Source organism: Protopterus annectens, chromosome 4.part1 (assembly GCF_019279795.1).
Source record: "Protopterus annectens isolate FY-2018-M chromosome 4.part1, PAN1.0, whole genome shotgun sequence".
In the NCBI taxonomy this organism is placed as follows: domain Eukaryota; kingdom Metazoa; phylum Chordata; order Ceratodontiformes; family Protopteridae; genus Protopterus; species Protopterus annectens.
The window spans coordinates 629,339,211-629,355,886 of NC_056734.1; the positions used below are offsets into that span (position 1 = coordinate 629,339,211).

Consider the following 16,676-nt stretch of genomic DNA (forward strand, 5'->3'; position numbering starts at 1 on the left):
ATAAGATAGACTAGTCAAAAGAGGTGATGGTGTAGAAGTTATATTTAAAGACTCACTAAAGCTAGAAAAACTGAACTGTACACCTCCCATACATCCCCAATGCAGAAATTCTCATCACCCCCTGCATATAAATCCTCATAAAACCATGCTTACCACAGTTGCATACATGCCCCCTAGAAACAATCTTCCCAGCATAGAACTTCTCCTCTCTTGGTCAGCCTGCATTTTCAGTCAAGAAACTATCATCCTAGGTGACTTTAATCATAACTGCCCTACCAACTTTATCAATCTGTGCAATTTCTCCCAAGTTATAAACTGCCCCACTTGAAATGACAAACACTCTATATAAAAAAAAGTCACTACTGGACTGGATATTAACTAAGAAGTCAAACCAGGACTGACCAAGCCGGCTGCCTTCCTATCAGCTTTAGTGACCATGCCCCTACATTTTTACTTAGAAGAAGAATTCAAACTCAGTCTTGCAATCCCTTCAAATTCATCTGCAGTAAGAAACATTTCTCCCCTGATCTATTCAACCTTTTACTAAAATGGTGTGACTGGTCATCGTTAATTAACCTAAACTTGGACCTAGCCGTTAAATTCTTTAATAAAAAAAATTCCTTGTAATACTAAATAGCCCAACCCCCAACAGGAAAATTTACATCAAATCCAAAGTACCACCATGGCTTTCTCATGATGCTAAACAGCTGATTCAACAGAGAGACAGAGCTAGGGACCTATATTTATCCTCCAAAAACAAAACCAACCTAATCACCCATCAGCAATTAAGAAATCAAGCTAAGAAGAAAATTAACAATAATAAAAACACTATTTCCAAACCTCTCAACAAAAGTTCCTACAGAGCCCACAAAAATGCTGACATGTAGTCAACTCCTTCCTACACCCCAATAAATCTTCCACAGCCAATACCTCTGAACCTTAGCCTCACAGTTTAACCCTTCGCCTCAGAATTTAACTCAAACTTCATTAACTCTATCTCCTGCCTCCTTGAAAACCACCAACAACTGCCTCTCACGCTTCCCTCCCCTGGCTCAAATACTTCAAACTTCTCTTTTAAACCTATTCAGACGTCTTGCATCAAAAAGCTCCCAAGCAAACTAAAACCCTGCTGCCTAGCAGCCGATCAACTACCAAATTCCTAAAAATAGCGTCTCCATCCATTGCCTATCTTATCTCTATTCTAATCAATCTTTCCATCTCCAATATATGCCTCTCCTCGGAAAGTCTCGTAAATCATCCCACCCCACAAGGAGGTCCCCTGCATAGAGATAAACTACCACCCTATAGTTATGCTCTCACCCATAGCCAAAATCTTAGAAAAATGTTTTCAGCTGCAACTCCTCAACAAAAACTACTAACAACCTTCTATCAGATACCCAGCATGGCTTTAGACCCCAGTACTGTACAAACACAGCCTTGTTATCTTTCACCAATACCATTCATCACCTTATGACAACTAATCCCTGCAATTTTCCTTGATATGTCAAAAGCCTTTGACACCATCTCCCATCAACTACTTTTCAACAAACTTGTTACATTCAACATTCAACCTCAGTCCAGCAACACTATCTTGGTTTCTCAGTTATCAGTCAACAGGCAACTAAATTGGAGAACAATCTCTCCTCACTACTGCCTGTAACCACTGGTGTACCCAAAGGTTCAATTTTTGGCCCTCTACTCATCATATTTACTAATAACCTTAATACAGCAACCCAAATTGCCTCAATCATAGAATAAGCAGATGATACATCCCATATCTGCTATGCCCCTTCTGCACAAGAACTAAAATCAAGGATGCAAAAACCATTCCTAGGAGATCAAAACTTTCCTTTCTAACCACCAACTAATTCTAAACCCAATAAATTAGTGATTTTCACAAACAAAACTACCAAGCTCAGCTCCCTATCTCTCTCTACTCAATCCGCAAATGGCACCAAAATTGAGCCAACTAACCAGGTCAAACTCCTTGGCATAACAATCGATGACAGTCTCAAATTTGATATTCATATTTCCCTATCAAAAAAGTGCATTCCAAACTTGGTGCTCTCTACAGAGCCAAACCTTACCTAACGCCCCAAGCCAGACTAGCCACAACTAGATCTCAGGTACCCTCTACACTTCTCTACTGCTCTCACATTCTTAACCTAGAATCTTACTACAACAAAATTGTAAAGTTTGCCTCTAATCATCCTCAAAGCCCATCATTGTTCTACTCTTCGATAACTAAACTTGCTAGAACTTCCTAACCTGTTAGCATTAAACCAACTTACCCTCACCCACAAAATCATACACAACCCCAATAGCTGACCTGCAATTTCAACCCTAGTCCAACTACAGATAAACAGCAGGTCCCTTAGATCTTCCAATAGGATACTGCTCAAAATAACACAACTTCCATGGTGGCTCCCTCTACTCAAACAAAATACCCAAGCCCTGGAATGCTCTTCCCCTTAGCATACAAAGCACCCCATCCTATTCTTCCTTTAAAACAAAAATAAAAGAACATTTTATAAGCAATTGGCTCGGCCCCTGTAACCCCCCTGGATAACTCTTCTCTCCTACTTATTCTCTCACCTCTTACAGCTGAAATGCTTTATGCACTTCAATAGATCACTGTAAACTTCCTATCATCTCTATTATGTCCACAAGCTTTTCCATTATACATGCTCACTGACTGCCTCAGTCTCACTCAGTCATCAAGATTCTGTGGTTTCATTGCTAAATTGCTCCTTGTATATAAATTTTTTTAACAAGTTTACATTGTATATATATAATTCTTGGATTGTATGATTCCTAATGTCTTACTTATGTAATTTCTGTGTTTTATCTGTCTTGTTTTATTTTGGAGCTTTTCTCCACGAGTCTCCGCTTAAAACAGGCTACTGGCCTAGTCGGACACTACCCAGTAAACAAATATATGTAAGTAAATAAATACATATTTATCACTAGCAAACTAAACTAGCTAACAACAGAGACCAAAAAAAAAAAACCACCAATGACTATCAGAGAGGAAAACAAACTGATAAATGCATTACGGACAATGAATGCATGTGGACATTCTGGGTTAGTGTTGTAGCCAAATTAAAATACAGGATACTACTTTAATAATCATGAATGTGAGCTATGTGACATATCAAGCTGGTCCCGTAACTGTTGGTAAATTGTAGTTGCAAACTCTCTCTAGTCTTACTAACACACAGCAGTAATGTAATGTACTGTTACTACAATGGAAGTTCAAAAAATGAATACTTAGAAAATGTACTGCACATCCACTTCCACACTGCAACAAACTATAATTTATCTTAAAATAGTCTTACTTTTACTATAAAATTTTATACAAAAAAATCAACAATACACCTACAGTATCAGTGTCTTTCCACAAAGAAAAGGGCATTTGTAATTCACTACACACGTCAAAATCATTTCCACACAAAGGGATATTTGCAGCAATACGCTATTATACAGCACGTTTTCAAAAAGGATAAACATATTTTCTAAACAAAACTGCTGGGTAACAGTGATAGTTTCTGTCTGCCAGGTGGTGAAACCATACTTACCCACTACTACTAAAATCTGAAACTGCCCAATCATGTATAAAACTTGCTTCAAATTTAAAACGATTCTAATAATGGGTTAAAAATGCCTTCGACAGCAGTCAAACAGGAAGTCATGACTTGCAAGGTAAGCAAAGTATTAGAATATCAGGCATGAAAGGTAAACATGGGTGCCCAAGACACACAGGTGTTCACAACTGTGAAAATGGAATGTCAACAGACAGAAGATGAAGTGGGCAACAGAGGGAAGATAGAACAAAAGGAAAGTGCACATGAAGAAGAAGAAGCAAAAAAGAAATCACATACACAGAACTTGTATATTAGGGGTTTATGTGATATTTAAATAACAAACTTTAGCTGGAGGCTCTGTCATCTCAGCGTTCCAAAACGCACATTCACGTACTATACTGTGCACCTGTTTAAATATTTAGTACAACGAAAATACGGAACCCAAAGCAGTGTCAGGAACAACAAATGTAAAATAAGTCACACTGCTGCTGCACAGACCAAATCCACTTTATTGTTGTACAAACCACAACAACACGGAAATTTTCACGGCAAAAAGCGCTCAATCTGTGTGTGCAGTTTTAACTGTTTACTTCTTCATGTTTGCCGTGAATTTTTCCGTGCTGCTGTGGTTTGTACAACAATAAAGTGGATTTGGTCTGTGCAGCAGCAGTGTGACTTATTTTACATAAATATTTAGTATACCAGTTCTCAAAAGGTACACTTACACTTAAAGGTTCCATAACATTCAAGGATAACAATAAGAATTATACCATGCATCTAAGTACTACATACGCAGTTACCAGTTCATATAGGGACACGGTTATTTACCTGGGAAAAGTCTGGCTACACAAAAGCCAATACGATAGAATACTGTAACGTAACTTAGAAGAAACGTGTCATTTGAAGATGATGTAGAAAACATGAATGTCTACAGCTAACTCCTTAGGGAGGAAAATGGGTTTAGCACATGTCTGCAAAAATAAAAGACATGCCACCACGTTTTTATGCACTGCGAACGATTATTTAAACGCAACAGTGTTAATACTTGAAATCTTATGCTTATTTTGCCTTAACAAATTCAGCGATATACTCACTTTCAATGAGCTCGTGCAATGGAGCCAAATGCAATACATCTAGCAAGCAAATAAAAGGTGATAGACATACAGCCTTTATCTATGGAGCTGAAACCACTTAATTTTTACCAAAGTAGTAAGCGAATACAATGTGTCAACTGGCAATCTGAAAGGAAAAATCAATGACCGCTGTCACTGCCTATGGTGGAAGGTTACTATGTCTGGAACATATCTTACCCTGTCTGGATTTGGAAACCACCTTACAGCCAATAGCCTGCAAGTTCCGTTTTAATGCTCTGTCATAGAAACACATACATAATACAGATAACACACCCACACACATATTATAATGTGTTCCTGCGCTTAAAAGAAGAAATGCGGTATTTTGACTTTACCTTAATACTAAGTTTCTGATGAATAATACAACATTCAACTGTAAATGTCATTTCCTGGCCTAACCACAGGCCAGAAGTGTGAAGGACACCAAAACAGTAATCCACTAATCCAGTACCGATACCCCGTTTTGTTATTTCTTTCAGTACCGAAAAAAATAACTCACTAGACCGGAAGTGTAGTTAGTAAAGAGTCCGACAGCCTCTGTGTATGTGTTCCATAATCCGTCTTCCTACTGAAGTGGGAGGGGCGGTTTCGTAGGGTGGGATATTGGATTTGCGTAAAAGATCACGAAATGTTGTTAGGGGCTGTTGTTTGTAAGTAATAGGTTACCGAATTGTCTGTGTAGTTGAGCAGGTATATGTATTTATGCTCTCTTGGTAAATTCGGTTTAGGGGTGATCACTTATTGTCATTTGGAGACTTAGACTGTCTGAAAAAGTACAGTTGTGTACTCTTACCATAAATGTAGATGTTCGAGTATGTTCACTGTTACAGTCATTACTGTAGGGTTCTTCCTGCTGGCAGCAGCCCTAGATCGGCCAGAGTCCCAAAGTCGGGTCCGACGTCGGCAGAAGTCGCTCCTGCCCTGACGTCAGTGCGCCAGGGGTATAAAGACCTCAGCCAACGCCATTTTCCCCAGTTTTTCTTGCCCCAGATGTCAGGTGCCCAAAAATAAAGGCCAAAAGCTTAATCAAAAAGAATAAGCAAACATAAACCAGAACATTCCCAAATATCACCAGCAAAAATACCTCAGAGAAAAAAGAAATGTCAAGGAGACACAGACAGCACTCAAAGAACAACAAAAGAAGGGACAGGAGGGAGGGTAACCCAGATTGTAACAGTGAACATACTCGAACATCTACATTTATGGTAAGAGTACACAACTGTACTATGTTCTTCGTGGTTCACTGTTACAGTCATTACTGTAGGGTTGAATCCCAAAGCTAAGACAGGGTGGACGGAGAAGGAACAGAAGGGGCAGCCACAAAACCCTGCAGGACTGCAGAGGCAAAGCCTGCCCTAGATTTAGAATAGAGAGGGAGATTGTAGTGCTTAGAAAAAGTATGCACAAAACTCCAAGTTGCAGCTTCTAAGATCTCCTTGGCAGGAACTCCACTGAGAAAAGCTGCCGAAGTGGCAGTAGCTCTGGTAGAATGTGTTCTGACATTAACAGGAACAGATTTACCATGATGAGAGTAACAGAACTTGATGCAGTGGGCAATTCACTTAGAAAAAGTCTGCTTAGTGATTGCTCTCCCCTGTGAGGTAGAAGCATAAGCCACAAACAATTGGTCCGATTTCCTGAAAATCCTGGTCCTGTCCAGGTAAAAACAAAGCTGCCTGTGTATATCTAAAGAATGCAAAATACTTTCCTCTTCACTTTGAGGATTAGGATAAAAGGTAGGCAAATGAATAGTCTGATTCAAGGCTACTTTCGAAACCACCTTAGGCATAAAGGTGGGATTAGTCCTCAGGGAAACCCTGTCCTGATGAAAAATAATAAAGGGTTCCACAGCCATGAGAGCTTGCAATTCCGAAACTCTTCTGGCAGAGGTAATGGCTAAAAGAAAAGCAGTTTTCCATGATAAAAACTTTAAATCTGTGGAAGCTGCAGGTTCAAAAGGAGACAAAGTTAACTTTTCCAAAACAAAGTTGAGAACCCAAGTGGGAACTGGTGCTCTTAAAGGAGGCCTTATATTCTTCGCTCCTCTCATATATTGCTTAAGTAACGGATGAGAAAAGATTGGGAGATCCGTATTGTAATGTGCAGAAATAGCAGAAGCATGAATTTTGATAGATGAAAAAGATAGGCCCTTATGTAACATCTCTGTTAGGTATTGTAAAATCAGAGGAATGTTTGGAACTGCAGAATCAAAACCCTGGGCCTGAGTCCAGCAGCAAAATCTTTTCCATTTACCTGCATAAGATTTCCTGGTGCTGGGCCGTCTAGCTTCAAGAATTATGTCCAGTACCTGTTTGGTAAGAGTAGAACTGTTTAAAGACCCTGGATCCGTCAGGCTGCTAGATTCATAGTTTTGACATGGCTGTGCAGGATCTGGCCATCTGGTTGAGACAGTAGATGTGGAAGTTGTGGCAAAATCCAGGGTGGACCCTGAGCCAGGTTCATCAGGGTGGAATACCAGAATTGCCGAGGCCATTTGGGAGCCAGTAAAATCATTTGCGGTCTGTCCTGTTTGATTTTCAGAAGTATCCGAGGTAGAAGAGGCAAAGGAGGAAAAGCATATACTGAGAGGTGCTTCCAACTGAATGAAAGGGCATCCACTTTCCATACTAGTTTATGGTAGGTCCTCGTGCAGAACATTTGAAGTTGATGGTTTTGGGGAGATGCAAAAAGATCTATGTCCGGGCACCCCCACGCCTCCATTATCATCCTGAATATCTGAACATCCAACATCCATTCGTGTGGATCCAAAAGAGTTCTGCTTAGACTGTCTGCCAGAGTGTTGTCCTTTCCTGGCAGGAATTGAGCTTGTAAGTCCACCTTGTTGGCTAGTGCTGTGTTCCACAGAGCCATGGCCAATCTGCACAGGGGGTAAAAGTGAGAGCCTCCCTGCTTGTTTATGTACCACATCACTGTAGTGTTGTCCGTCTTTATCAGTAATTGCCCCGGTAGAATAAGATCTTTGAAGGCTGTCAGGGCATTCTGTACAGCTAGCATCTCCTTCAAATTTATGTGCAGATGCATTTGGTCCTCTGTCCAGGCACCCTGAAGACATTTTCCTTGCATGTGGGCTCCCCATGCATAATCCGAAGCATCCGTCGTTATGACTTGATTGGCTGGAATGGGACAGAAAGGCCTCCCTTTGTTCTGGAGACAGGCCTCGGCCCACCAAAGAAACTCCTGCTGGAGACAAGGAAAAATTGCGATCACTGTTTCCAGACTGTGGCAATGCTGAGACCATACACTCTTGAGGTACCACTGTATCTTCCTCATATGCAGCCTTGCATATGGTATTAACAGAATGCAGGATGCCATGTAACCTAGAGCCTGCAGAATTTTTCTTGCAGAGAGCTGACTCATTAAAGCCAGATTTTTGAAATAAGAAGCCAGTTGCACTTTTTTGTCTGGTGTCAAATAAGCCATCTGGGTTGTAGAGCTCAGAAGCGCACCCAGGAAAGTAGTTTGCTGCGTGTGCACCAGGTTTAATTTCTTTAGGTTCACCGTGAACCTTAGGCACAAGAGAAGATGCTGCACAAATGCTAGATGCTGAAGTAAAGTCTCCTTGTTGTCCGCTTGAATGAAACAATCATCCAGATAAGGGTATATTTGAATTCCCTTCTGTCTGCAAAACGCCATTACTGGTGCCAGGCACTTTGTAAAGACCCTGCTCACAGTACATAAGCCAAAGGGCAGCACAGAGAACTGGTAATGCCTCGAGCCCACTTTGAATCTCAGGTACCTTCTGCACTCTTGCCATATGGGAATATGCAGGTAAGCCTCCTTCAAGTCCAAAGTCACCATCAAAGCGTTCTTGCTCAGCATAGGCAGCAGCTGCTGCAGAGTGAGCATCTTGAATTTTGGAATTTCTAGGAAGGTGTTCAATACGGAAAGGTCCAGGATTGGTCTCCATGCATTTTCCTTCCTGGGACCTAGGAAAAGTCTTGAATAAAACCCTTGCCCCATTTCTGAATCTGGTACCAAACCTATGGCCCTCATATCCATGAGGGACCAAACTTGCCGTTGTGCCTCTGTCCATTGATGCTTTGGCAGATCTGGCCATCCGTTTGATTTTGGCAAGGTATGGAAAGGAAACCTGTCACCCCTTGAAACTATGTCCAGAACCTATTTGTCTTGGGTTATGCGGCTCCAATTGTGATAAAAAAGAGAGATTTTTCCTCCCAAAGGCGCATCCAGGAGGGGAGCCCCTGGAGCTAGTAAGGGAGAGTCATAATGACTGTTTCCTGTAAGGTTGTGACCTATCTTCCCCTCCCTTGGGAGAGGGGGCACTCCACTGCTTATTTCTGATAGGGGACTGTGCCTGACCCCTACCTCTGGAATGCCTGTATCTGCCCCTCTGAGGTCTGTCCGAGCTCGGAAAGGACCAAGGTTTAGCTGGCCAATTCCTACTAAATCTAGGGGGTTGTACCTGTAGAAAATCTTTAACCGTCTGCATAGATTTGGCTTTGTCTGACATTTCCTTCAATACTTCCTCAGCTTTGGCCCCAAACAAAACATTGTGTTGCAAAGGGGCATCTAAATGCTTTGCTTTAACCTGCTCTGGCAAACTTTGCTCCTTTAACCAAGCATGCTTTTCAATAACTGTGCCAGTTGCTGCAGCCCTGCAAGAAGCCTCCAAAGAATCAAAACCACAGTGCAGGGTATGTTTACCCACCTTCTCAGTAGTATGCAATAAATCCAGTAATTCCTTATTGTCTGCACCACCAGAAACAGCAGACATCTTTTGCTTTAACACAGACAAAAGGTACTGCTGATATTTTAACATATGAAATTGACAATTCAAAGCTCTAATAGACAATGTAGCAGAAGTATAAACTTTTTTGCCCCATCTTTCCAAGGCACTGGACTCTCGGTCAGAGGGAATAGGATTCTTAGCAGAGGCCGCTTTAACACCCTTAGGGCCCTGAGAAATAGTTTCTGGATCAGCTGAAGGATTTTTAAAAAGATATTTGTGGGAATCTGGAACCCTATAATACCTATCCGGTTTGACAGGAGCAGGAGGAGAAGAATCAGGAGAGAGAGATGCCTCTGTAAAAACATCATCCACAATGTCCAATACAGGGGGAATAGCCAGGGGTCTACGCTGTGGAAGCAGAAGAAAATCCCTAAGCCTTTTCTTAGATTCAGAGTATTCCTGCCCTTCCCAGTGAAAATGCTCTCTCATGTCATGCAAGGTTTCCCCAAATGAATAATCCTCAGGAGGAGAGGCCGAAGGAAGGGATTCTTCAGCATTAGAATCCTCATAAGGAGGGAAGGAATAATCCTGCTCAGAAGAAGAAGCAGAAGAAATCAAAACTTGATCTGAGGAATCATAATCTGGCTCTAGCCTAGGTTTCTTGTCAGGAGGGGGATGAGAACCCCTGATCATAGTTAACAGGTCTTCAGCCATTCTAAGCATCTGTCTTTGAGGTCTAGGGCCCTGAACAGAAGGAGCCTGTGCATGCTGCTTTGTCTTTGTCGGAGCCTTAGTCTTTGCCTTTGTCCTTGACTGCAAAACTGGAGTCATCTGTACATGAAGCTGTGTAGGCCTAAAAACTCCCTCAGAAGCCGGTGCCTGCACAGTGGCTCTGGACCCATCTGAGGGAGCAATATCTGGAGGTCCAATCCCTGAAAAGTCTGAAGGCCCCATCGGCTCCTCACAGGAGTCGGTACAGGCAACCGGTTCACAAGTGGTGGATGACAGTGGCTGCGAAAGCGTCTCACTGACGACAGCTGAACTGGCAACTGGCTCTGGTTGAATAAAGTCGTCCACTTTGGACCTCGGAGGCCTGTCTTTATCCTTGCGCCTCTTATATACTGCAGTAGCCAGATAAAAATCCGACGAGATACTGTAATTAAATCTTTTTCCAAAATAATGGAAGGCAAAATCGTACCTACGCCTAATAGTGCATTGATTAAATTTAGCACAAAACCTACAATTAGCTATGTCGTGGTCAGGGCCTAAGCAAGGTATACAGTAAGAGTGAAAATCCTTATGAGGTATTTGCTTTCCACGAGAAATACAGTTATTAACTTTTTCTGACATCGGACTGGAGCAAGAAAAAGGTTTCCCCAATGGGGTACTTAGCTCAAAAGAAGAAGTCTTCAATTCAAAAGCCACCAAAAATAAACAGGAGTTGGCCGACCTGCACTTGCGAACTGCTTTGCAACGGGCACCACACGGCAAGAAAGACTGGGGAAAATGGCATCAGCTGAGGTCTTTATACCCCTGGCGCACTGCCGTCAGGGCAGGAGCGACTTCAGCCAATGTCAGACCCGACTTTGGGACTCTGGCCGATCGAGGGCTGCTGCCAGCAGGAAGAACCCTACAGTAATGACTGTAACAGTGAACCACGAAGAACATCAGCGATTGCTGTATTTACAGGTGTTGAATTGTTTTTATCATACCTGTAAGATGTTTCAAATTTTTAGGGAAGCAAATTCTTAAAAACATGAAATGAAAAATAATGAGTGACTTACATGTGCTCCGAACAAGGCTAGGTCTCTTTGGGAGAAATGTGAAGGATGACTCATGATCTCATGTTAAGTAAACCGCCAAGAGAATATTCCCAGTTTTATTGGCTAAATGTGTTCCTTTTTACCAGAAACGTGAAATAAGATTTTCCAGCCTACAAACCATTTCCCCAAGTTCACACATTGTGGTGTCTCCTTGTTGATATTTATGGTTGCTCTCTACATTGGGTGAGTTGTAACCAACCGGAAAGGAAAAGCAGTGTGTCCATATAACATTGCAGTGGCTGATACAAGCATGTATGATCAATCATTATACCACTAGTAGTCTTAAGGAAACTATTTTGGTTGGTAAATTTCAGAGAAAGGTGGAATGACATCTGTTGTTCAGAACTTATTAATAAAGGCAAAATACCCTCATCATAACCAACTGGATTAATGCATAATTGTTAAGCTCCTTCTTGAAGCGACATAGGTAAAATGATCATATCTCCCACTACAGTGTGAGGGAAGCCCTTCATATTCTAAAACTAAAACAAACTTCTGCAAGAAGCGGGTGTAAGCAGACTATTACTTTCTACTTACTGCGATATAGGTAAAATGATCATATCTCCCACTACAGTGTGAGGGAAGCCCTTCATATCATATTCTAAAACTAAAACAATTAGGCAAGAAGCGGGTGTATGCAGACTCAACAGAGCTATGCCTTCAATTACCTCTACATCCCTGACATCCTCATAGTCTCAAGAGTCCTGGATAAAGACTATGAGGTACCATTCAGAGTTATTATTTGAATGAATCAAACACATAAAAATGCAAGAAGCATGACTGGCATTTTTCAAGAGGCAATAACACAGATATGGCAGAGATGCCTTAGTTATTAATCATAAGTAAATTAAAATGTTTTAAGAAATTTAGAAATCAAGATCCCTCAGATTAGTACAATGCCATATTTTACAATGCCCTTAAATTATTGTGTTGGTAGACACAAACATACATTGTTTGTCCAGCACTTGTATTTATACACATGATATTGTTCACCTTTATTGGGTGGTCAAGTTTTATCCCTATCATCTAAGATTGACAGATGTATTGGTCAAAGCAGTATACTGGCCTGGAAAAATTGTTTCCATCTAGACCATGACATTCTATCAGATTTTCTTGGAGACTGCCCACTTACTTTTGTTGAGACCAAAATAAACTCTTAAGCAGCACATTATTAACGTTAGAAGTATAAAAACAATTGACTACTCTTGTGTTCTTAGAGACTGCAGAAGCAGAGTAACTGTCCTGTACCGAAGCTCTTTTCAACAGGAGATTTCCTGCTGCATTTCAGTATCACTGTTTTGAACGGTGTACATTCCCTTGCTCACCATAAAAAAATCAGGAACTGAAAATAATATTTATCTTTTTACATCTTATGTTTTGTGTAGTACTAATGCTTAAACATAATTCTAACTGTTTATTATTAAGTCATTTGTAGTATGTTATACCACAAAATGGCATGAAAGTGGCTGCCATACTGATGTGATATTGTTTTTCATTATTTCTCTTTCTACCATAATACACTTTGAGTTCCCCATAATATATTACAACACATGGCACTGCATTCAGTGGTTTGTTACTGCATTTGTTTATAAAAACTGTGCTGTGAGATACCATTTTTCTGTCTCTGGAAACATCATTATTGTTTCTTTTTCACCATGTTACTCTGATTTATGCTAAAAGTGAGTTGCTAAAAAGCTTTTTACATCATACTCACATCTTAGTTGTGAAAAAGTAGCTAAAGTACAGTTTTTTTAAAGGATATTCAAAGATGTAGTTTTGGCAAGCTTACCATAACATGCACTTTTTATAGATTATTTTTGCCCCTTGTATGTGTAAGCCGTCATGCTCCTTCCATTATTCACTGTAATACCCACTATACTGGAACAAAAAACACATGGATGGACTGTCATCCATGCAGCAGCATTTTACCCTGTCTACATGCTGTTCCTGATGTCACTGAACTGACACAGTGCCATCTCATGGCACATGCACCCTCCTGTGAGTTTGCTTAATGCAGCTACTGTGCCAAGCACAGCTTGGACATTTTAACCAAAAGACTGCATTTCCTTCTCCTACTAGGAGCCAATCATGCAGCAGATTAAGTTGCTTTCCCCAACCCTGAGATTGAACAGGCAGTGTCAACTGCTCACTTCCACAATCCTTTACTAGATTAAAGTCAGAGCATCACCACTCTATGCCACTGACCCCTTTTTCTCACCCTTTTTAATTAGGAATCAAGTATAGCACTTCTGGTTAGTTACCTTACCTCTGCACAACTGAATCTCCTAGAGCCATATTTTATACCACTGAGAGGCTAGCCCTGCCATGGCACACAGTCTGTGATTCATGTTCTCCTATCTCGAGGATACTGTGCAGTAGATGCCTAAAGTGGTTGATCTATTCAACTCTTCCCCCAATAGGGTACCATGTAGAGACTGTACTCTTGCCCACAGCTCCATTCTTTGATGAGTTTAAGATGGAAACACAGCATGTTTTTCAGAGGTGGGAGGAAGCCCAACAGAGTCCCAGGAAGAACAAGCAAACTCCAAATGGGCATTGGCTGGAGGTCAGGATTGAGTCTTGTACCTTGTGCATTGGAGGCAAAGACCTTAACAAGCTGTGTCATTCCCAGTGGAAGTAAGTGTGCATCAGGGTTCAGCAGCGAACTCACTACTGTTCTAACTGGTGATGGACTACATTAGCAAAAGGTTGGATGGGACAGATCAAGAAAGTTGCTGTATGCTGGTGATGTGGCATTACAGGCAGACTCTGAGCAAGAACTTTAGCAAAAGATAGCAAAATCGAATGCAAAATTGAAGGCACATGGGGTGAAAATGTGTACAGATAAGACACTTATAATGGCAGCAAATGGAGGAACTCAGAAGAAGCTGAGAACTGAGATAGAAGGGTAAATAGTGGGACAGGTTAACAGCTTCAAATATCTGGAAGGGGCGGTTGAGGAGAAGGGCAGTCTGAATGAGGAGGTCAAAGCTAGACTCAGAGGGGCTACAGACAATGGGCACAGAGTGTTAGGTGTAGTATATGACAGAAGAATGTCAAATAAGTTGAAAAGTAAAGTGTACAAAACAGTGGTGCGACCAGTACTACTGTATGGTACAGAAACCTAGGCAGTAATGGCATTGCAGCTGAGGAAGCTAGAGGTGATGGAGATGAAGTGCCTGAGACAGGTGGTAGGATGCACATTATGGGATAGATGAAGAAATGGGAACATAAGAACAGAAGCCAAAGTAGCTCCAATTGCAGAAAATGTCAGAGCAGATTGCAGTGATTTGGGCACAGGTGGAGAAAAGCAGAAGATAATCTGGTAAATAAGTATTATAAAACATTGTTTCCCAAAGGTCTTAATCCAGAAATAAATGTTTGTTTTTAAATATTATAAAGCAATTGAAATTATAAATTTGATTGTACAAATGTGTTTGGTGTACTTTAAAAGTTAACATATTGATTGAATAATTGCTTAATTGTTAATGAACTCATTGGGGTTTGCATTTGTATAAAAAGGTGGGGGTTTTTTTAAATGTACTTCAGATCCTGTGAAGGTGAGTGGCCGAGGTACCAAATCTGATTTAACTGAAGGAATAAAATTGGAGCAGAGCAGTTATGTTCTGTTTCTTGTTTTGTTTTTGTGAGTTTTCCTAAGTTTATCTTGTTTATGAGTTTTATCATGAAAGAAGATTTGGAACAGCTAGGAAGAAGGCAAGAGGAAATGGGAGCGCCCAGCAAGAGGTGGATTGATTGTGTGAGAGGAGATCTGCAAGAGTCAGGCAAGATTCTTGCCGCAAGAATGTTGAAGAAGTTAGGAGAGTGACATTGAATAAAGAGAAATAGTGACAGTTGACATGACACCCCAACCCCATGTAGAAAATGGGAAGAAGGGTAGATGATGTTACCTCTGAATGACAGTTTTCTCTTCACAGTCCTGGTAAGACTGTTTCAGGTAATTTTTAGTATTCCGTTCTATCCTAGATTTTCTACAATTATGTGGTTAATACCAACACTTCATGGAATAAAAATGAGGATAATTACCAGTGTTTCAGTACAGCTGATCCATGCTTTTCATGTACACATTTCTCCACCAAACAACTGGAAAACAGTTTCTTCTTAGATGTATGGTAGATTTCTAAAACTTTACTGACCATTGCAAAGCACACTCAAGATATAAACTCAGGGACACAAGTTGATTTAGAAGTAGTAAAAGTAGCTCTAAGATAATCTTGACTACATTCGGGATATACCTCTCAGTTGCCCAGATTTTTGCCTCATATTTTGGTCTATTTCTCATAAAGTTTGTTTTTTTGGCAAATCACTGAAGATTAAAGTCACTAAATAATGACCTACATTTGAGTTTCAGACTTCATATGCCTCAGAAACTATATACTAACATGAATCTTGTTATTCTAGTTGCCTTCTAAATTTATAAGAGCAATATTTAAAATCTGTCCCTATGTTGGGCCTTTGTCTCCCCATTATTTTAGACTTTGTCCAGATTTCTTGTGCTAAGAGGTTGAGAGTTATGTAGAGCTTTCCTTTTATTCAGTACAGGTGCAACAAAGAAATGTTCCCTAGATGGCATCTGAAATAAAGACTACTATACTCTCCAGTTATAAACTACAGGCTCTCTATGCTAAGGAAATGGTTTCTGCCTCCATAAATGAAAGGCTGCTGGTGGAGCATAGATATGCTGCTGTCCCAAGAATGCCTGCCATCTTAGAGGTGGCTAAGAGCTGGGGAATTTACCAAATATAACTATACTGCATGTCTGAGACTATAATTGGTACACAGGAGTTGTTCTAATCAAGCCTGTGTTGGAGTATCTAAGTGTCCATAGGAAAGGTGTCAGTTGCTCTCAGTCTGTAACCATCAAAAAGCTTAATTTACCATAGGCATTGTACGTGAGGATGGATATCTGAAAAGTAAATGCCAAAAGGAAAAGACTCAAGCCAGAACCCTGTGGGACACTGCCAGTGATATTCTTACATGCAGAAAAAGCACTTGGTTTATTTTCACTTTCTCCACCCACAGTTTATATAAAATTAAAATGTCAAAGCCACAAAGCTGAAGAACTCTGAATACCGAACTCATACCTCCTGGTCTTTATGATGTTCCTTATGTATAATAACAGTAGGAGGAATACTCAAGTGATTCCAAAAAGTCAGACATATCTCACTCCATGCCTTTATGTGTTTTTTGAATCTGTCAGACAACATAGCTTTCATACCTTATGGTAATTTGATATTGTGGTTTCAAGATTGTGCATTTAGACATAACTGTGTTAGGCAAAGTGATAGTAAACTAAAAGCACCAGCTGTTTTAACTGTGCAAGCTCTTCCTGACAGCCAGTTAGTTATCCAGCAGGCCAAATGAGGGTTTATGTTAAGCTGTTTTAGCTTATCAATACTGCCAG

At 40.6% G+C, this 16,676-nt stretch overlaps 1 protein-coding gene across 1 annotated transcript in view; it reads right to left on the reverse strand.

Moving 5' to 3' along the window:
* Positions 1-5,282, reverse strand: part of PIK3CA (phosphatidylinositol-4,5-bisphosphate 3-kinase catalytic subunit alpha) — a 1,902,358-nt gene extending 1,897,076 nt beyond the window's left edge. The window contains exon 1 of the mRNA XM_044070443.1: positions 5,053-5,282. The gene's annotated coding sequence lies outside the window, so the exon portion shown is untranslated. The remainder of the gene's footprint in view (positions 1-5,052) is intronic.
* Between the last annotated feature and the right edge of the window lie 11,394 nt (positions 5,283-16,676).